Consider the following 22,601-nt stretch of genomic DNA (forward strand, 5'->3'; position numbering starts at 1 on the left):
AGTTGTCTTCAATACACACTCAGTTCTGGCTCAGGAGGCAACCAAAAGTTTTTGGTTTTTTCCTCACCACTGGGTAGTTCTAGAGAAGACAGTCACAGAATACCCGATTATGCTTTGAAGTCTGTATATGGGATTGCATCAAATAGAGCTCATTGAATGTGCTTTTAAGAATGGATGTCTCATTGGCCCATCTTTCATTGCACTAAAATCCAGGTCTTCCATGAATTCATAAAAACAAACCATTGTAAATTTAACTGTCCATTTAACTCTCTTAATATACATTTTTCTTTTAATAGTAAAACTTGGTGCTCACTTTTTTTTTCTTTTGGTCCCAAATTCAGTGCTCTGAATGATATCCAGATTACCTTTTCAGCCTTATTTCATATTACTTCTCTTTAGGTGTCCTATATTAGGAGTTATTACAGTGACTGTGGCAGGCTTCCATTGATATATCCATTACCCCACGCAAGGTCGTCTTGACCATTAATAATGATATCGATCAAGTTAATTCAATCCAACAAGTATCTACTTAGTGCTCAATATAGTAGATACTATAGGATCTAGTAGATACTATAGGATAAGGGGAAAGAAGGCTAAAAACTAAAAGAACCAGGAAACAATTCCAGTAGGAAGTGACCCAGAGGTAGAGTTCTGGGTCTGGATAAGAAAGATTTGACTCAATTCCAGCCTCAGACACTTACAAGCCATTTTACCCTGGGCAAGTCACTTGAACTCTGGCTCAGTTTCTACATCTTTAAGATAGGGATAATAATAGCATCTGTCTCCTAGGGTTGTTGTAAAAACAAAATAGGGAAATATTTGTTAAGTGGTTAGCATGGTACCTGGCACACAGTAGGTACTAAATAAATGCTTGTTTTCTTTCTTCATTCACATGAGATAAATATTAAAGGTAGGAATTCTGGGAGGCAGATGTGAGGAGGGAGTATATTTGAGTAATAAATAGCCTGTTAAAAATGCATAGGTAAGAGATGAAATACCAAGTGTGGATAATAATAAGTAAGTTGGTTTGGCCATAGACTAAGTGAAGGAATAGCATACAATAAGTAAGAAAAGTTAACTACAAAAGGCTTTAAATGTCAAACCAATTAGTTTATATATATATTTTTATCATAGAGGAAATAGGGAGCTGTTGAAGTCTCTTGAACAGTGAGTGACAAGATCAGATTTATGTTATAGGAAGATTCTATCAGTGGAGGATATGTCAGAGAGATGAGATACTGGAAGACGGAAGTCCAATTAGAAGGCAATAATTCAGGTGAGAGGTGACAAGGATGTGTCACTGGGTTTAAGGCATTGTATGAGACACATGGAGTGTAATGATAAAAATGAAACATCCCCTGACATCATAGAAGATTTGATCAGGGGAAGTACATACAACTGTATTTTTGTATGTATATACACACTGTTATATTTCTAACACATGCATATAACATACAGAACATGTGTGCATATACATACATTGTACATATATACACTTTTATTTATAAAATATGTACATATGTGTATGTATGTCTCTCGATATATACACATAAGTATATACGATTTTTTTGAATGGTTGTGAGGTAGTAGAGTCTACTTCTATTAGCAACTAAGGGTCCCTGGTAGTAGCCATATAAATGGAAAGAAGGAAATAGTTGCAAGAGATGTAGAGGGATACCGGATAACTGGGAAGGGAAAAATTTAGGATGATTCCTCACTGGGAACATGGTTGATTAGAAGAATGGTGTTACCTTTAGTAGAACTAATCAAGTTTGGAGAAGGGATGAATTTGGATGTGAGGTGGGAAGCCGAGTTCCGTTTGGACAATATCTTAATTTGCTCTATTTGTGCAGATTGTTTGTCAAATTGGAAAAATACCAGTTTTTGAGATAGCTTCTTTAGTCCATGAGTTCATCTTTATCCCCAAGTTCATCTCTATTCCCTGTTGGCTTATAAAGTATCTGGAGAACACTTGTGTTTTTTTTTTCTCTTTTTGTTTCAAACATACTGATAGATTTTGTATTGGCACAACAGATGCTTCCTGACAAAACACCCACAGAAACTTCCTTTAAAGTACATTCCATCAAAACAGTTTACTTAAGAATTGTTAAGAGGATACATCCTTTAACTCTAGTGTTAATATAACTGTCATATACCCTAGAGCTGTGTTGAATTTAAAGAAAAACATTGTAATTATTGTTTATATTGTTCTTTTAACCATTTCTTTCATTTTGCATCAACTCATCCATGTTTTCCCAATTTTCTCTGAATTCCTTAGGGTATATAACAGCCCATGACATTTTTATATCAATTTGCTCAGCTCTTCCCCAATCATTGGGTATATATTTTATTTGCAGGATTTTGTTACCATAAATAATCTGCAATGAATATTTTATACTTGAATATTTTACAATAATCCTCTTTGGGGAAGAATCCAGTAGTGTAATCTCTTTGGTAAAATCATGTAGTTACTTTTCTGGAATAATTCCAAATTATTTTCTAGGACAGAATCAAAGAAACAATTCAAAGCTTTAGCAGTAATGATGACCCTGAAGTTCTTCCCATAGCACACTGATGATAAAGTTTTTCCAGTTTGTACCATTCTCCCTAACTTGATGATTTTGACATGATAGAAATTTCTCATCCTGCCATTTAAAGGACACTATGATCTAGCTCCAACTTATCTTTCCTTTGTGCACCTTTTATTCTAGTTGTTGTCCAAACTTGATAGCAAACTCCCATCTTTGTTGACTTGTAGAGTGCATTCCCCATACCTGGAATGTATTTTCTTTCTCACTTTTCCCATTTAGAATCTTTATTTTTCTTTGAGGCTCAGTTGAGGGGATACCTTCTCCACATTTGCCATTTCTGATCTTCTCAGTTGAGAGTGCTTTGGTTCTCTCCAAATATTTCGAGAGCAGTGATTCTGATTTCTCTTTTGGCCCTCCCTCCCCACTCCCTACCTTGCCCCATTACCTCTATATACTGTAACTCTGCTTCTCCCCATCCCTCATGTAAGCTCAGGGATTACCTTTTCCCTTGTCATCCCTAACATAGCACCCAGTACATTGTAAACCCTTAATATCTGTTAAATTGAACTAATGGGTTCATGCTCTTCCTTATACCTAAAATTCCTTTCATTTTGTGAAGACTATTTTGATTCCCTGCCTTCCCCTTCCCCAGCTAAGGGTCACTTTTCTTTGATCTGATATCATAACACTTTATATGTACTTATAATGCAAATCAGAATATGATAAATATCTGCTTAACTGTGGACATGCCTAAAAACTCTAGTAAAACATAAGTTTCTTGATAGAAAAGTCTTATCTCTGTAACACTGACCACTGTAGTCCTGATTACCTAGAAAGTCTGGCATGTTGGATCTCATTCTTCCTCCAAGATTCTCTGGTATCCTTAAGAGGATTTGGGTTATTTTGGTGCTCTGCCATTGGCTCTCTCCTACAATGATGGACATTCTTTCAATTGTAGGGATGGGTCTTATTTAGCCACTAACAGTTGGATTTGCTTTTACAAAGGAATATTTACTTCAAAAGTATAATAACAAATATATCAACAGACTCTTCAACATGTGAAACATAATCTTCCTCCCTTTCCTCTCCAGCTTTTCTTTGTCTCTGGGGAGGAGCCTTAAGTTCATAGCTTACCTTAGTTCCTATATGGCACAAGCCCATTTCCAAGTTCCAGACACCCTAAGCTTCTCCGGACTTCCCTGCTAAGTTGGTTGTCTGCAGTTCTCCAAGATCATCGTGGCTTGAACTGCTGTCATATGGAAACAGTGGCAATCACCAATGGCATCTGAACTTGAGAAGGACAAATGACACAGAACAGAAATTAGCAGGGGAGAAATTGGCAGGGTAAAGGGGGAAAGAGAAGGTCCCTCCTCTTCCTTTCTTCATAGCTCTAGAGCTGTGGGTGAACTCTGATCTTTACACTGTGGAAAAAACTGAAAAAGAGCAATCTCAGGAAAATGCATGGTGTCCACATTAAATGATAGAAGATACCTGCTATATTAGAACCTGGTCTCCCCATTCCTTAGCAAACTACATGGCACATAGTAGGCACTTCAAAAAAGTCTGTTAAGTGAATTAATGACTCACTTCTTCTAGGAGATATGGAAACACTGTGAAATGTAGGTGTTTCTATCTGTATGAAGGAGTTTAATTTCCTTCTGTGTGGGCAGGTATTGATTGGGTGAGAATATAAGGCTATTGATTATGACGTTTGACTTGTGTTGGTGGTGGTTGGGGTGGGAGTAGGGATGGGGAATGGAGAGATCCATCTGTCCCACTGGAAAGAGCAGTATCTCTGATCTTCTAATTCTGAGGATGTGCGTTCCAATGTCTTCTCTGACATCTACTGCCTGTGTGAGCTTGGGCAAGTCTTGTAACTTCCATGACCTTGTTTCCTTATCCACAAAATGGTAGTTAAGACTAGCTAAATTCTGAGATCTCTTCTTGTTTTAGATCTGTGATCCTAGGAAAAGGGCCTAGAAGGGAAGTTTGGAGAAATAAACAACCCTGACCTACTTCCCAATTATGCTGAGGTTTCTACCTTGGACTGAACATTCTCTGTCTGTAACCCATACCAGGTATAACACAAATATCACAGCCTGAATCTTGGACACTTGGAGGTTCCATTTTCTGACAGTGGGATCACTCTTAAGAGGTTCTTTTAATGTGTTTCCACTGTTCTGGGGTCAGAGTTTGAATCGGTGGTAATTCTGGGTTAGATAAGAAACCATTAGCAACTCTGTTGGATCCAAGAGGAGTAATTCTCTTCATAGAGCTCTGCTAGTGCAGATCTCAAGTTATATTTTTTGCTGAAGACCAACATGAGAGAGCCTTCATCTCTTGAGTAAAATGTCTGTCCCTTCTAAAAGGGGACTTAAGGCTTCAGAGCTGCCATTCTGACAACATGGTATGCTGGTTGCCAGGGTGACAATTCTCTCTCTTTGAATAGTGAAAAATCATTGCCTAAAATCTCGAGGTAGAGGTTACTTAGGAGACAGCCTCTTTTCTTCCTCACATGTCAAGGAAAGGAGAAAAAAGAAAAAGGAATTATTGTTTACAATGATAGTGTGTACTTAAGATTCTTCCTCTGTCTCCCAGACAGCAAGCAACTAGGTGGAAAACCCAGTTTGGTCTTCCTTAAACATTACCCTTAATATTGTCGCAGAAAATCTATTTCCCTGCTGTGCTACTAAACACTATAAAACTACACACCAGATTTCTATATCTTATTATTTAAGGTTTCTTCCCAAATAACACTCAAATTCCAGACCCCCCAGACTAAAAATGGATATCGTATAGGGAATTCTTTAAAATAACATATTCACACAGACCTACAGCTAAAGTCAATTTTTTCTAGCTCAATCAAGTTAATTAATCTGGAAATAGACATTTCTTAAGCACCTATCATGTGTCAAGCACTGTGCAAGGGTCTAGAATTACAAAAACAAAATTGAGATAAGCCTGCCCTCAAGTAGCATACATTCTACCTCAGAAACTGGAGAGGGAGACAATACACATGTATATGGGTTACATTTGCCAAATAGCCTCCTCCTTCAAAATAAGCATCTTCCTCCAAAATTATCTTCTATCTTACAGCTGTGTAGATCATGAAAGAAAGAGACAGTTCTGCAGAGGATTATCCATGTGAACTCAGAATGTGATGATCTTGTCCTTAGCAAAGAAAGGATGCTTCTAATTGCTTGACTTTCTATCACCACAAGACTTGGGCTATTAAGTTATTAAGAGATATAAAAAGAGAGTAACTGTCTCAATCTGGTCTGTTTTAAAGCTGTATCCTTGGCGGCTCCTCAGGGAATCAAACCTTGGGAACGGTGGAGACAGGACAAGACAGTGATGATTAAGATGGTCTTCCACAGACTGTTTCAGTCCTTGAGCACACCTGATGGGGGAGAAACTGAAAAAATTCAAGCTGAACCTGGAGAACCATCATCTTGGACAGAATATCCCCAGGGCTACATGAAGGGGGCCAAGAACACAGAATTCTGGGTAGTTTTCATGGAAAACAGGAGTCCTGGAAGCTAACTTGGGGTGGGGGAGTGGGGAAGCTGGGCCTGAGGGAGTCATTAGGGACATATTGTGGTCTGAGTTTTTATGGATTCCTTACTAGGCAAATTCAATTGAATAAGCATTTATTAATCACCTTCTATAGACTAAGGAGAGTTGGCAGGGATATTAGAGGTCATTTTATAGATGAAGAAATTACCCAATGAGCTTTATTCTCTTCTATAGACAGTGTGATGGTAGAAAGAGATGTAGTTTTGGAGCTAGGAGGATCAGGGCTCAATATTATTTCTTAGATATACCAGCGCATAGTAAGATCTTTTAAATTCTTGGGAATTTATTGCTCATGCCCCAAACAACTCTCTAAGACTATAATTTGCAGAGAAGATGCTGATTTGGATTGGTAGAGGGAGCTTCCTTACCATGGAGTTCTCTGTAAGTAATGAAATCCCACGACCAATCCCTCTCCTTATTCTATGGCTGTGTCATTTTATTTTTGTGTCAACACAATGCTTTGTATTCAGGATGCATTTAATATTTTTCTTTAAAATTAAGAAAGGTGGGATATAATAGCTGTATTCAAGTGTAAAGCTTGCATCATGAAAGAGGGATTAGTCTTTTTGCATTTATCTGGCAAATGTCTCTCCGATTCTTAGTTCTTCTCCCTCTAAAATTATTTTCCCTCTACTTTTCTATGAATTTTCTATGGGACTATTTATTTACATGTTGCCTTCCCCCCATCAGAATATAAACTCCTTGCAGGCAGGGATTATTGTTGTATTTGTTTATACACACACACACACACACACACACACACACACACATATATATGTAATTTTAATTTGATACTTTGAACTTGACAGTTTAGAGACTTTATGGACACAGTTCTAAACAATCCCTCTAACATTTGTCACTATCCTCTTTTGTCACGTTTGCCAGACTGATGGGTATGAGGTAGAATCTAAGAGTTCTTTGAATTTCACTTATTAGCAGTTTGAAGCATTATTTTTCTTATGGCTATGGATAGCTTGTATTTCTCTTTGGAGGAGTATCTGTTCATAACCTCTGACCATTTGTGTATTAGAGAATGACTCTTGCTTATAGTTGAATCAATGTATACACACATAACATACATATATACACATAGGTGATCCATCTCTTATCTATGTCTATATGTATGTTGGATATTAGATTGGATATTAGACCTTTATCAGAACAATTTGCTGCAAAGATATTTTTCCCCCAGTTAGTTTCCCTTCCAATTTTAACTGCATTGATTTTGTTCATATATTACTTTTCAGCTTTATGTCACCAAAATTATCTATTTTGTCTTGATGTATTTTTTTTCTTAAGAACATTGTTTTTCCCGCTATAGTATTTTTCCAAATACAGCTTCTAATATTAATCTTTGTAATAATTTGTATTAAAATTTTTTCTCCCTCTCGCAAATATTTCCATATTTGTCATGTTGTGCATATATTTGTAAAAAGAACTTAGCACAATACCTACCACATAGCAGGTTCTTATATAATGCTTATTCCTTTTCTCCCTTCTGTTATCTTCCATAATACTTTGTTGCTTTCTAGTCACATCTTTTCCCAGACTCTTTTGTCTTTTTTGGTATTGCTGGGGTTTAGTGAAAAGTCTGATACATAATACTTGTTTGATTAACAAATATTTTGATTGATATTGGGTAGAACTAGGATCAATGGATACAGTGAAGCAAATTTCTGCTGCTCCTAAATTCCCTATAAAATAAGAAAAATTTCCCAAGTAATTAGTGCTGTAGAGAAAATGAGCTTTGTCAAAAAGTATACCCTCCTGCTTAAAGAATGCCACGACTCCCTCTTGCTTCTTGGATAAAATACAAATCCTTCTATTTAACTTTTAGAGACCTTCATAATTGGACCTTCAGCCTATTTTTGCAGATGTTGCACATTATTATTTTGTGTGTGTGTGTGTGTGTGTGTTCTTATGTACTTAACATTTCAATCATATGAACCTACTTCTTATCCCTGGGAGGAAATCTTCCATTTTTCCATCTCAGTATCTCTACATTGGCCTGAATTATACAATTTTGTCACCTCTACTCTGTAGAATCTTGAGCTTCATTCAAAGTATACAAGTTATCACTTGCTACAAGATTCCTATCCTGATCCATGTTGTTATTGGTGTCCTTCTCCCAGGAAACTTTCTCACTTACCTGGCTAATGTTCTTAGTGGGGGGAAAACCCAGCAACAAACTTGTGGGAAGGAGTCTTACTTTGCTTTATAAGAAATCTAATTGTTTATTCCTATTAGTAAACCAGTGCTTAGTTCATAGATACAATAAACATTTGCCAATTTTTCAAAAATTTAATTGAAAATAATTTTCAGCTCTGAGCTCTCTCCTCCCCTCTCCTTCCTTCCTCCCAATTGAGAAATCAAGGAAAACAAAACCAAGTCTCAAACATCTACAGTCAAGCAAAAAAAAATCTGCATTAGTCATTTTCAAAAAAAGAACTATAGCTCTATCTCCACACTGAATCCATCAGCTCTCTTTCTGGAGGTGAGCTGCATGTTGTATTATGAGTCCTCTAGAATTGTGGTTGGTCTTGGTATTGATGAAAATTGTCTTTCAGAACTATTTGTGTTTATAATGTATGCTATTGTATAAATTGTTCCCATCTCCAGCACTGTGCCACCCATCTGCCTGGAAATCAACTAACCATTCCCTGCATTTTATGAATTTCATGAGAAAGGAAGACAAGAAAATATTCAGGCCCAGGGAATGACGAAGTTATATGATTAAAAAGTCACAGATTTGGTGTCCCAAGCCAAACCATCTGACTCCAGACTTCTAGTGCTTCTAATTCATCTTTGCATTCCCTAAAACCTGTAGAACAGAGGATATGGGTTCCAATGATTACTTTTGTGCCTTTGGACAAAATACCTTCACTCCCTGGGCCTTGATGGCCTCATCTGTAAAGTAAGGACACTGCAATGGATAATTTCTAAGATCTGTTCTGGTTCTATGAATTTAACAAATGTAAAATTCTCTGCTGTTATGACACATATCTCCATGACCTGCCTCCCCCACCTTCTTCCTTTTTAATCCTCCTTCCCCCATATTAAGTGATCCAATGACATCTGTCTCCTGCTATTCCTTGAACAAGAGACTCATCTCTCAGAGCTAGGGGTTTTCTCATTGGTTTCCCCCCATTCTGGGGATCTTCTTTCTCATCCCAACTCCAGGTTTTCTCTGGCTTCTTTAAAGTTCCAGATTACTCTTTACTCTCAATAAGAAGGCTTTTTTTGTAATCCTTCTTAAATCCTTAATTACTGGTTTACTCCTAGCTAAGATCTCTTTTGTTTACGGTTGTATGTTGGCTATTCCATTAGACTGTGAGAGCAAAATCTTTTACCTCATCTCCAATTCCAGGTTTTCTCTGGCTTTTTAAAGTTCCAGATTAATTTTCACTCAGAATAAGGAGACTTTCCCAATCCTCCTTAAATGCTTTATTACTAGTTTATTCCTAGCTAATATCTTTTGTTCATGGTTGTTTTTTGGCTATTCCATTAGAGTGTGAGAGTGAAAATTTTCCTCTCTTTATATTGCAAGTGCTTAGCATAGTGCCTGACAAATAATAGTTGCTTAATAAATTTGACTGATAGAAGGGGTCTATACATGCCTGTTGGATGGAATTAAATAGTGTATTTAGCTTGAAAAACAGAAATCTAAACACACAATTTTAAAATTCTCTTAATAAAAATTCATCATTCTCTTTCTCTGGACTTTGGTTATTAACTGCAAAGAGTCAAAGCTTTTGGGTTAAGAACCCTGTAAATGGTGTAAAATTGTGAAACACCTGACACCTACAAAGATGAAAAATGACATGGTCCTTGCCTTTTAAGGACTTTTATAATCTTCTGGTGTGGAGGAGGAAAGGCTAGGCCTTGCATGCTGATAAATTAAATAGAAAGTAAAGTGGGATGAGGACAAAGGAGAGCTCCATGATGCTCTAGCAGAGTTTGAGGCAGAGAATCTCAAATGTTGTGGCTGGTGCATACTAGGGCTTTCCATCATTTGAACTGGAGTTCACACTGCCTTTTTTTTCTACCTGCTCAAACCCACATAAATCTAAACCTTCTCTGTGCTATGGCTCTGGGAACTCAGGTGAAAACTTTTTTAAAAAATCTGGGTATGGAGAATGGCTGGGGAGAGATGGCCCAGCTGGAAACAATTGGGAATTGATGGGCAGCCATAAAAACAGCCTCCAGGGAAAGGGGAAGTCTGGGAGTTGTTTCAACAGTCAGAGAAAAGAGGAGAGTTTCTAGGTTAAGATTTTTTTTTTTGGGGGGGAGGTGGATTTAGTAGTAGAAAAGATGTTTAAGACTATTGGAACATAATAAGGGTTGGGGTTTAACTGAAGAATCCTCAAAAACCTTTAGGCAAGCTATATAAGGCTTAATTTAAAGTCACATCTCTTTAATTGAACTTTTAGCTTGATTTCTCAGTCTACCTCTTCAAAGTTGGGAATAACATCTTTGTAGCCTGTGGGATGTTACAGTGAGGGTCTTCAGTGTTTAAATTTAGCACCAAGTCATCTAGAGAAAACTCTCTCCTTCAGAAGCCAAGACTGAGTAGCCTCCCTGAAGGGCTGCCTAGAGTTGAGAATCCTAGTATGGATCCAAAGAAAGGCCTTTTCTTTCTACTTTCTGAGTAAACCATCCTCTTTTGAGGAGTTGCCTGTAGTTCCTAGTGCCTAATTCTCCTGTTTTGCCTTAAGGCTGGCATCCAGATAGAGAAACTCTAACTAGGTCAGACCCTTTCCTCTGGAGAAACTAAGGGTTAGAGAAGGGAGGCCCTTTCAGCTCAAATCTAATGCCTCCTTTTCTAAAAATTTTTTCTCTTTTCTATCTTTTCCTAATTCCTGATCTAGAAACTTTAAAAAAAATTCTCAATATTTTTGGGGAGATAAAATTCTTACTCCATTAACTTGTATTTCCAAAGGTGGTATTGTACTTAATTTTGTCCCTTTTAAAAAGGGAAGTGGTAGAGACATGAGCACCAGGTATTGATCTCCTGTTAGTAATAAAGCTCCAGCTCCATTCTGGTAGATCTCATAGTTGCCCGTGGTCACGTGACTCTTGAAGACTGCACCGTATCTTTAGGACCACCTTGTTCCCAGGTGCCTGTCTGAGTTGCAATTAGCTTTTTTTTAGGTCCCCCAAGGTGTCTTTGGAGTTGTACTTCACTCTGACCTGCGTAACCTCAATCACAATTCCTGGATAACTCTTCAACTTGGAGCTGCCATTCCCTCATGTGTACCATGGTACTCCCCACTTTGTCTGCTTTATGGTCATCAGAAGCCTGAAACCAGAAGCCACTTAATTTCTAAATTAAAATTCTGATCAACCCCATTGCTAAACCGTGTACCCAAGTACTTGGAGCTACCAAGAAACTCAAGAATTGCCTGTTTAAAAAATATCTAGGTGCTCATGTTAATCCTGGCAGACTTGTGGCATCTTAGGCAGATTCAAACAAATATGAATTTCCAAATTTCCCTTCCTCCCGAAAGTGAGGAACTTGAAGCAAGTGTTCTTTGTCCCTTTCAACTGCACAATCCCAGGCTCTTGTCAAGACTTGACTTTGAACCAAGTGGCCCAAACCCAAAATTGCTAGTTTCTCTAGCATTTAGCATATTATGGAAGTCTTTCCTTAAACTACAAATTCCCCCCCCCCCCCTTAAGTGTCACAGATCAGTGTCACAGCCATCTCAAAGGAATTTAAAAGCTTATATTTTTTTAAGTCACAAGGCAAACATTTTAATTGTAACAATCAAGCTTTGAAAGAAACAGATACAAAAAGGAACAAACAGGTAAGGCTTGCTTCTTGGTACTTTGACCTATATACTTTATCTGCTCATTACTGACTTCTTTTTAAGTTTCACAAGTTCATTGGGCTTCTTTCTTTGATGTTATGTCATTAGTTTAAGACAATCTGGCAGGGTTTGCCAGATTAGGGCATGGGTAGAAGCCCTCCAGGGTGGCCTGGGCTGGCAACCCCATCAGCCTTGGAATCTGCCCCACCCAACACTTGGGTGTGGGGCAGGAGGTAGAGGGGGAAAAGGAGATGAGATATCACTACAGACTATGGTAACATTGCTTCCTCCGCAATTCTCTTCAGATTTTTGGGCTCACCAAAAGTCCACTGTACCTTCTAATCACCCCCATCCCCAATGAGTCACCCTGTCAAAGGTGTGATGACCTGCTATTCTCCTTTTTTTCCCCCCATGATTGGGTTACCTCTATAGCTTTTTGGCTAATGGGGCTGTCCTTGACCCATGGCTTGTGCAGTGAAGGTTGGGCCCAGCCAACTTATTGTGGGGAATTCTGCATCCCCTTCTTAAGGCACTAGTCATTTGTGACGAGGAGAAAAAGCTTTAGGGACCAAAATACACAACCTCAAAGATATGAAAACACACACTACAAAGTTCTTTCAGTTGTGACTAGTTGAATAGCTCTTCAAAGGAGAGTGATTCCCAAAGTGGAATGGGCTGCCTCTGAGATTGGCAAAAGGGATTCTTGGGAACGATAGTGGAAACTCCAATAGCAGTAGAGCCCAATACTTTTCATGAAACGCCTAGGCAACCAGGCCTTGGGAATGACCTAGTCATTAGGAATGTAGCTATTGTCAGTGATGTGCTACAGTTTGAAAATGTGTATGAAAGGGGGAGTTTAATTTGATTTTTTTTTTATTCCACCAAGTTATCCTTCAAGATGTCTGGTTTGTCATCCAGTCTTGAGTTGCTATCTTCCATTTAGGCTCAAACAAACACTTCTTGGTTTCATGGAGGGGAAAAAAGTGGCTGTTAGCTCCTGTTTCCAAACTTTCCACTAACAATGTAAGTCAACTCAACCCCTAACAGTTTTCCCTATACAGTTACCTGTTTGTTCCTTTTTGTATCTGTTTCTTTCAAAGCTTGATTGTTACAATTAAAATGTTTGCCTTGTGACTTAAAAAAATATAAGCTTTTAAATTCCTTTGAGATGGCTGTGACACTGATCTGGAGCCCCAATATATTTAGAAGATCCCCTGGACCACATTAATGGGGAGGATCTGAAAAGAATGCTATCTCAATTGTGGGATTTTTAAGAGATTCTAGTTGCCACTCTGATTAGCTCTGGAAGAACTTCAGTTCCCCTTCCTTAGGCTAGAATAAAGGTTGTGTTGATAGGCAGCAGCTGTAAATGTTAGTGATTTTTTTTTTTTTTTTGGATCATTTCCATCAGATTTCTGAGTTTTCTGTGCCTTGGAAAAAGGGTTAGCACAGGTGCAAGGCTCAAGATTCATGAGTGTACCAGTGTTTACACCTTTTACGGGATTTTTAAAAGCCTTGTAACCAAAGATGAGCTATTTCTCATTTGCTTGAGAGAAAAAAGCCAATTTTTTTTCTGTAAAAAGCTGAGGAATCTTCCCCCACCCCTCTTTTGTGCCTACTGCTTCCTTACCTTCTGGAACATCTACTCCAGGATCTCCCCTCAAGGTGACTTTACATGTCTTTTTGCTTCTGCCACTTTATCTGAGCTTGGAGAAAAGGCTTCCCTGGGTTGGGAGCGATGGAATTTGGAGACTGCTAGATTAAGAGGGAAGGTGTCAAGACACCGACTGACTTGCCTGAGAACTGATGCTCTCCTATGTCAGTAAATTTTTATTTTAAACACCTAAGGACTAGCAGCTGCACTAAAGCCAGTGATGGGCACAGGCTTGGGAAGGTGGGGCTAATACTAGCTCAACTGCAAAGGGAAGAACTTTGAGGGGGGGAAAAAAAAAACAGGAAGAAAGGCAATTATCTGAGGGATAAATCTGGGGCTTGGATTTGGACAAAATATAAAGTTGGTCCTGAGCAACCAAATAGTGTAGTTATTGGAACTGGACTGGAAGCAAGGTTGACAATGTGTAGTCCGGTTCTTTTCCTGAGAATAACTTGTCCTTTCTTGGTGGTAGAGATGACCTTCCCTTCTCCCCTCTCCCCATCCCCCATCTCCTCAGATCATCATAACCACCTCCAACCACCTGCCAACTCCTTTTCTGCTGCTGAAGTGTAATGGCATGAAATCTAGATTTGAAATCAAGTGGTCCTGAGTTCAAATTTTAGATACAAAATCAAGTATATGACTGTCATTTAACTTATTGAACCTCCATTTTCCTCATCTTTAATAAGGATATCCTACCTATCCCCACTTGATGTCATTTGTATTAGCTATGAACAATGAACTATTTCTTGCTATCGTAGCCAGAATGTATCCCAGACCAAACTTGAGCCTTCTGGTCCCTATTATCTCTTAGCTCTAATATGATTTAAGAAATTCATCTTCAACTTTTTTTTTTGAAAGCCACAATTCTGTGCTTCCCTCTGGGTATTTTATTCTGGATCCTTAAGTTCTAGATTAGAAAATGTCTAGTCTTATGTAGCTAAAGGCTGCCTCTTAAGACTTAACAGAACAGCACTAAAATAACTTTTAAAAACCTGGTCAGCTTCTCCTGATCATGTATCCTTTACCCTTTTTCTCTTCAAGAAAAGAACTGGGTGAAAGGGGGAATGACTTCATGAATTATTTTTTTTCCCCTCAGATGGAAGGGTGAAAGGGGAAAAGGGAAGTTGCCCTTAGAAGGAAAAAGAGTTAGTCACAGGAGGCTGAGCTGTTGACAGCTTAATTCTCTAAGGCATCTTGCCTTCCCTCCTTAGGGGCTCAATTCTGGGCAAGTCTTTTTGTGGAGGCTCCTTTAGCAGGGCACATTCTGAGGCACATTGCTCTCATAGGCAATCCTCTCCTTGCCATAGAACCAGTGGGATTGATTTTTCTAATCTATCGTTGTGTGAGAGCAAGACAAAAAAAATCTGGGGATAGTCAGCATTCCTCAGTGACTGTTAACTGCCACATTCACTCACAGAATTCTTTTCAGCTAAAATGGAGGATGACAGTCTTAACTCTTACTGCCATATGAGGACAGCATAATGAATCCTGTTCAACCTAAATATCAACATGGCTTTTATAACTATTGTCATTTTTTTTCAGCAGAAAATGTGATGGGTATACCTAGTGACCTGGATGGTGGATATAAAGGATGTGACGGGCTTATGTTAACTCCTTTTAATCTTTTGATTAAGGCTCCTTCAGTGATGGCCTGTTAGCCAATGTAGAATTTTATCTAGTGAAAGGAATCATGACTTGGAAGGTGCTTGGCTTTCACTGTGCCTTTTCTGGTGTCATCCCTCTTTATCTTGAAAGACAGATTGGAGGCGAGAGAAGGCTAGATTCAACTGGCAGATTCTGGGGCTCTGCTAATCCTGTACGCTACAGGTCATACCTGATTAATCTCCTGAGAGCTGATAGTCTTTGAAGGTGACTCCTATACCTACTTACCACTCAAAGCTATTGGCTTGAGGCAGCTTAGCTATTATTCTCAGTCCCTTTTCCTACTCACAAGTGTCTCAAGTCATCTGCTCTTCAGAAAAGCATTTACTGGAGCTATTTTTGCTGGCAAAGCATAATAGAAAGGTCACTATTTTAGGCCATATCCCCATCCTGCACAAAAGCTGAGATTCTTCCAGGAAGAAACTTTTTTTTCCTGATGGACTTACACAATACTTTTTTTTTTTTTCTTCTTCCTATTCAGGCTTAGACTTCCAGGCTAAGGGCCTTGCTCGAAGTCACCAACCCATCATTATATATACCTAAAACTAAGGGGGGGGGGGGGAAATCATGTGTCTTCTCTTATATTTTTCCTTTACCAGAAATGCCTAGGAAAAGGGCATATCCCTTTTGAGATATATAACTATCCTAGCGTTTCAGAATCTTTAAATAGTCGTTCAAGATCTCATGTCAGCATCTTGCTCATGGATGGTGTCTGATCTTGGCTCGGCTGAGTTTGTTTTCCTGACCATGTGCCCTTGTTTGAAGAACCAGTCAGTAGTGGGGATAATGAAAGGAGTTAGGGACGGGACAAAAGTTTACCTCTTCTTCCTATTTCTCCCTTCTCTCCTCTAATCTGTCTCTTTATTGATCTCTCTTAGCAGAGTAGGAGCAGTCCTTATTTTTCCCCCATATACCAACAGTTTTCTTCCATAGTTGTAGAGAAAAAAAATCCATCCACTATGGTATCTCCTTAATTAATGCTTGACTTGCGTTAGCCCCATTCATTCAGTAATTTCCAGTCATCTATCAGGAAAATGGGCCTTACTGGGGCCTCTGGTCATGTACTCTTACAGCTATAGCCCTACTAGCTTATGACTTGTTCCATTCCTAATGGCTCCAATCTAAATTCTCTTTTCTGACTACCATTCCATATATGTGCATAGTATAGGTGTGTGTATATATAAAAATATGTATATATACACACGATCTAATTTCCCCAACCCCATTAAATGATCCCTGAGAGCAGGAACTGTCCTGCTCTTACATCTCTATCCCCTCTACCTAGCACAGTAGCTGGTATATAGCAAAGTACTTGAGACAATTTCTTTTCATTGACTCTCATAAGTCAGAGCTAGGTTCAATTTTCTACCTCTCCTTCATTAGGTAGACACAACAGATCCTCTGGATCACAGAAGTGGGATTGAATACATGGTCTTCCCTTTCCTCTGGGGGAGTGGGCAAGGGTTAAGTTCTTATAGAAAGAAATGCTTATAGGGAGGTTCCCTTTTGGGGGCTGTGGGGGGGGGGAGGGAGGGAAAGGGAACTGATTTTTTTTTTTAAAGTGGCTGTAGTCAGATTTGGCCCAACCCAAGGGGTGCTTCTCCAAAGTCTGTGCTGTCCTGTTTCCCTTAGCCAGAGTTAGTAGTACATCATAAGCACTTCACAAAAGCCTTTGGAAGTATGGGTCCAATGCAGCCTGCTTCTTCTAAGGTATTGGCTATCATTGAAGTCCTAGCACTACTTGGTCAATCAGTAAACTGAAATCTGTGTTCATATGCATATTGCTGTAATCCCTATCCCTTTAAATAAAGGAACCTTGCAGCTTAGTGTGATTCTCCTGCTTTGAAGTTTGTCCTTTCCTTGGGGATCTGAACACAACTTGTAGGTCAATTTTTCTTTTATGCCATTATATAAGCTTGACTTTAGGTAATGGGATGACTGATAAAGCACTGGATCTGGAGTGGGGAAGAATAGAGTGCTATGACTGAGAGCACTTAGTGTCACCTCAATCAAATCGCTCAGCCCCCTGTTTGCCTGAGCTTCCCCATTTATTAAAGGGGGGCAGTAATACCTGTCTCCCAGGATTTTGTAAGGATTAAAAGAAATACTTGTAAAGCACTTTGCAAACCTCAAAGTGCTACATAAATGCTAGCTATCTTATTCAACCAAAATGATAATATTTAATTACACAGAATCTAGGATTTTGTATTCCAACAATAGTGGATTGACAGAGGGAATGCCCTTTTATGCCTTGAAAAGGGCAAGGCATCTGAAGGATCCACCTTTATCTTTACTCTGCCCTATCCTATGATTCTTACTTTCCCCTTGAGGCCCAACCAGTGCCTTAGGATTCATATTTGGGGGTTACTATAGGCAGGTATAATGGAGAGCAGCATAGGGCTTGGAGTCAAACCTGACCTTAGACACTTACTAGCCACATGGCTTCTATTTCCCCATCTGTAAAGTGGGGATAATTATAGTACTTGCCTCCCAGGGTTATTTAAGGATAGAATGAAGAATACTTGTGAAGTGCTCTGCAAACCATAAAGCACTATATAAATGCTAGCTATTATTAATTTTTTGATCTTTCTACTTGTTCAGGCCATGTATGGTCTAATAACAAAGACTGATTGCAGCATGTCTTGTCCCGTGCCTTTGCCGAAGTTGATGCATAAATCTACACTACCAAAACAGTGGTAGTCTATGGATTCAGGTCATGTGGTATTGCTAGGAGTGATAGAGATGGACTCGAGAGGCAGTGAACCCACTGGGATCACTAAAATTGCTTTTCTTCCTCTTCAACTTTGGGTCCAAACTCACTGTGTGCTCTTGCTTGAAATATGCTGGACTACTGTGACCCAGCTTTGTTAAACAGTAGGGAATCCTACCACTTGTCTTCTGCCTGTTTCATTTTCCTGGTAGTTTAAATGACCATTTCTCATTGTTAGGGCTTCTTAACTGGGAAGGTTCTATAGCCTTCTGGGACTTAAGGCAATCGGCAAAACATCCCATGAATGGCATTTGGAGAAGGTCTCCAAAAATCCTGTATCTGACTTTTTTGAGGATCAGAAATTTAATTGATGTGTGGAGTCTCCTAAAAACCTCTTGACCTCTAATTCAGATGTCTTGAGTTGGTGCTGAACTTTTAACTCGGATGAGTTTTACTCTTGAAACTTGACTTGCTCAGTCTTGTTTTTCCTTTGTCCATATTTTTGTACGTCAAAATGTACAATCCAAATTTTAGCACCTGGCAGGCCACCCTCTTCAATGACCAGGATCCTTTATCTCTCCCTATCCCTCCTGCATAGCTTTCCCAAATATCCCTAAAGTCTGGGGGCTGACCATGCTTCTCCTGCTCAGGAGCTTGAGAGTGGCTCTCTGCTATCGGGCTAAAAAATAGTTAAAAGACTTGCCCCAGTCGACTACAGGCCCATTTTCCAGGCTGATATTACTATCCAGCATGCATTCTGTTCCTGCCTTGCAGTATTCTATTTCCTGTCTCTGCATAGACTGTCTCCCATACCTGGAATGCTCTTATTTAGTTTTTTTTTTTTTAAGGTCCCTTCAAGGCTCAACTCAGGTGCCACCTCTTACACTAGGCTTTGCCTGTCTTTTCTCCCTCAAACAAACCAAAATTAACTTTGCTTCAGTTGGTTGTCTGTGTCCATGTTGGTAGCCCCTCCATCTCCTAGATTATAAGTGCTGACAGGCATTTGGCTTAGTTGTTGTATCCTCAAAAGCTAGCAAGGTGCCGTGGGCATAGTAGGCACCTACTAAATGCTCTTTGGACTGAATGGAATTTTGAGGAGCTTGCAGAAAACGTGCCAGCGAGTAATCCTCTCGGGCCTGCCTTGCCTCAGTCACTCCGTGGTGCACTAGATGGGATACTCGGCTTGCTTTGCCTTTAGACTCTAACCCCTGTGCCAAGAACATCTCTTGCTCCTTTCTCCTCCAAGATGTTTGTTCTCCATAAGAGTCTTGAACGACGATGACTTGGAATTCTAACATCTTCTTCTTCCCTGCACCCGGACAGCTTGTTTCACACTAAAGAAAGCTCCAACTTTTCCTCCACAGGCTTGAATTTCTGTGTTCCCTGAGAAGCTAGTGGGGCCCTTCTAATGACCTAGGACTGCTTCTCTTCATATTTAGGCTGAGGGGGATTGGGCAGGCACAGTTGTCTCTAACATTACTAGGCCCTGGGAGTGTTTAAATAAATAAATAGATATATTCCCTGCTTCAAAAGCTCAGCTTTTGTGTCGGTCCTTCTGACATCTGAAAAGGGTCACTTTTGTAGTGTGTAGAAGGCTTTAAGATCTCTTTAGCCTAACTTTCTAGTTGAGAAACTGTTATCTAACTAGTGATCTATGGAATAAGCCCTTCAGTGAAGGGAGTTGGAATACATACACACACACGCACACAAACACACACCTACACCCAAACATATGGCTGGTACACATTTAAAACTCAACCTGTATTATCCTGTTTATGTGCAAAGTTATATGATCTTGTAAGCTTCTCTTGGTCAGTATCATCTTTCAGGCAATAAGAAAAGCCATTTCATGAGTTGAACCCCATTGAATAATAAGCTTTTGTGAGATGTTTGAGGACTAGCAAACATAACTCTTGAACTTTTAGCTCTGTGCAATTATACAAATTTGCCCTAAATCACTTAACTGAACATAACTTTAGAATGGTAATTTCTGAAGGTCTGCCCTCAAGCATTTCTGCAAAGAAGGTAGAAGTAGGCGATAAAGTCTCATCCTGGGTCCTGCTGAGCTGCTAGGAACAAATGATTTCTGCTCTCCAGAAAAGAGACGAAGATATCACTTCTATCTCAAAACTCTGATCTTCACTCTAGGTGGCTTCCATGTAATGTTCTCGGTAGTCTTATCTATCAGTCAACAGGTTTTTTTGGCAATGCAAGCCCCGATTTTTAGGGGGAAGTCATTCTAGGTTCTCTGCGTTATCCTGTCCTTCCTCTTCCCACTTCTCCCACATCAGGCAAATCCCTTCTGAACGAAGGGGCTTACAACCTTCTTGAGCAAAGGCTACTCCCCTACTCTAGTCCCACGAGGAGGCAGTGGTGGGGTTCACTTTCTCAAGACTTGTTCTCTCTGGAGCATTGGAAGAAGGATGAAGGAAGGCATTAGATTACATAATATAACATAATAATGCCCAAAGGGGCAGGCTTCTGACCTAGTCTACAAACACTGGGGATACCTGACTAAAGTTGGACTCTCTATTTTGCCTCTCTAAGAATAGACCAAGTGTTGCTTAGACTTCTACTCACTTTGATCTCTAAGTGGGGACTGTTCAAGATTTGGTATTGGAAGACCTGGGTTCAAATTTCACTTCTGCCACTTACTACCTGTGTGAGCTTGAGCAAGTCATTTAAGCCAATTAGCCAACCTCCACTTTCCCTTCCAGTTCTGATTCTAAGGCTTGGGCGGTGTAAAAGAGCAGCAGTCAGTTTATAGGTAGTTACTACCTTCAACAAGCATCTGGGTAGCATAGCAGTTACGGCTCTGGATAATAGCCCTAACTGAGAAAACTTAAGTTGAAATCTTGCCTTAGACACTTGCTAGCTATGTGACAGTGCAGGCAAAGTCAATTAACCTCTGCTTCCTCATTTGTAAAAAGAGGGAAATGGATTCCATAAAGGCCCCCTTTGAGTATGGGGTGGCCACCATTTTTGTGGGTTACTTTTGGTTGCCTTCCCCTTCACTAAGTATTTAACCTGGAGAGATGCTCTCCAATCTTAGTTTACATCAGTGCCTGGATGGCGAGTGTTACTGGGCCCACATGTGAGGTCTGTCTTGTTTCCAGCTTTGTAGGACCTGTCAAAGTTTGGCCTTGAGAAAACATAACCTGTAAAAACCAGGGTTTCCTCCAGGTTTAAGAGGTCTCATCTGGGTGTGTGAAATATTTGTGTAGCTTGTAAGGAACATGGATAGATTGCTTTTTGGATAGAGATTTGTTAAGCTTGGTGAAACCAAGACTTAGAAACCTATCTAATGGCAGAATGGAAAGTACTGGCTGGATCTGCTTTGCTTGAGTAAGTCCTAGTTTTCTTATTCAGAATGAGAGGAGTTAGATCAGTGCCCTTAATTAGGACTATGACGAAAACAAGTGCCATGCAAGACTACCAAAGAGAAACTTTAGGAGACTGGAAAGTTGGGGTCTTGGCAGTTCTCTAGGCATATAGAAACCCATAGGTTTGTTAAGGAGAAACTGTCAGCTTCAGACTAAATTGGAAATCATTTAGGACAAGTTCAGGCACTTAAACTGGGAAATCGAATGGTGAATGCTAGAGTATTGCTTTGAAATATGAACTTTTCATGTTCCATGAGGTTTTTTCCCCCTCCCCTCTTGGTGGGGTGGGACAGGGGAGGGGGTGGATGGGGCAGGGTGGGAAAAGGGGGATTTTTAAAGTCAAATGGGGGAGATTTGGTTTCCCATGAACATCAAAGGAAGTACATCCACTCATTTTCAGTTTGTTGGTTTACTATAAAGCAAGTAAGTTTCTCAACTATGGATTGTAGAAAACTAATTGATCTTTGACAGCTTGGATCCCTCTTTAGAAACTGAGGAGTAGATGGAATAATATTCACTCTTTCAGAGTAGGAAAAACAAATTCCCTAAGGTGACTCAAAAGGATGATCTGACCCTCTGGGTCTCCTAGAAAGTACTTTGCTCTCTTAAAATCGGCTCAACATGAGTTTGACTCCTTTTCCTGGCCACATACCTTTATAGAACTAGGAACCCTAAACTAAGGGTTTTCAAGGTATTGTAGCTCCCTTTGAAGAAAGCCAATATTTTATTGATCTCTTGCTGTGTATGTACAAAACTGAGTCAGTGGGATGAACAAGGAGTCTGGGCAAGGCTCTAGTAGCTCTTAAGAAGAACAGGGCTATTCCAAATAGAGGGGAATATTTGTAAAGTATGCATTATACGGGGGAGACATCTAGGGGAAGCAATACTGAGTAACTGGGATGGGAGAACAGAGACAAACTGATGCATCATATCTCCCTTAGTCATTAATCAATAGGAATTCATAGAACTAGCTCCTAAGTTTTTTTTTTTTTACATGTGTCTATACCAATCAATGATTAATTGAAACTACTTGGACTAGAGTAATTGAGCAAAGAAGATGGTCCAAGTTCTGGGTGTATGAGGCCCTTTTTGGCAATGCACAACAGCCTGATTGGTCAGTGTTCAAGCTTGTAATCTGTTAAGCATGTTCCATCAAAGATGCAAGGGAACGAGATGTAAAGGAGCAAATAAGGCCAAGTCTCCATCTTGCATCGATGATGCACAAACACCTGAGAAGATACTTATAAGAGTAGCTCGACTGGTATTTGGTAG

At 39.5% G+C, this 22,601-nt stretch overlaps 1 long non-coding RNA gene across 2 annotated transcripts; it reads right to left on the bottom strand.

The window, feature by feature from the left end:
- Positions 1–1,536: 1,536 nt before the first annotated feature.
- LOC116419482 lies at positions 1,537–15,198 on the bottom strand. 2 transcript variants are annotated; one of them, XR_004229806.1, is made up of 4 exons: positions 13,548–15,198; positions 7,563–7,801; positions 3,666–3,821; positions 1,537–2,499 (listed from the first exon to the last, which is right to left on the bottom strand). It is a non-coding gene; the product is annotated as an uncharacterized LOC116419482 (long non-coding RNA). The 2 variants fall into 2 exon arrangements; XR_004229805.1 differs by having other exon boundaries at positions 1,537–3,821.
- Between the last annotated feature and the right edge of the window lie 7,403 nt (positions 15,199–22,601).

The sequence above is a fragment of the Sarcophilus harrisii genome, chromosome 5, assembly GCF_902635505.1.
Source record: "Sarcophilus harrisii chromosome 5, mSarHar1.11, whole genome shotgun sequence".
NCBI classification, from domain to species: domain Eukaryota; kingdom Metazoa; phylum Chordata; class Mammalia; order Dasyuromorphia; family Dasyuridae; genus Sarcophilus; species Sarcophilus harrisii.